We start from the raw sequence: 505 nt of genomic DNA, 5'->3' as shown, positions 1-505 counted from the left end.
CACTTTACTGAACGTGTTAATAATTTCTAGGAGTTTTCTGGTAGAATTTTTGCCATCTCTTAGATATAAGATCATATCATCTGCAAAAAGGGACAATTTGATGTCTTCTTTTCCAATTTTTTACTTCTTTAATTTCCTGCTCTTGTCTTATTGCTCTTGCAAGAGTTTCAAGCACTATGTTAAAGAGAAGTGGAGATAGTGGACAGCCTTGTCTGGTTCCTGATTTCAATGGGAATTCTTCCAGTTTTTCTCCATTTAGAATGTTGTTGACTGTGGGTTTGTTATATATGGCTTTAATTATGTTGAGGTGTGTACCCTCCAGTCCAATTCTCTCGGACTTTGAACATAAATGCATGTGGGATTTTGTCAAAGGCCTTCTGTGCATCTATTGAGATGACCATGTGGTCCTTGTCTTTGAGCCCATATATATGATTTATGACGCTTATTGACTTACATATATTGAACCATCCCTGCATCTCTGGGATAAAGCCGACTTGATCATGGT

This window comes from Nannospalax galili, unplaced genomic scaffold (assembly GCF_000622305.1).
Source record: "Nannospalax galili isolate Female #2095 unplaced genomic scaffold, S.galili_v1.0 scaffold879, whole genome shotgun sequence".
Classification (NCBI taxonomy): domain Eukaryota; kingdom Metazoa; phylum Chordata; class Mammalia; order Rodentia; family Spalacidae; genus Nannospalax; species Nannospalax galili.
Note: the sequence above shows the minus strand (reverse complement) of the source record.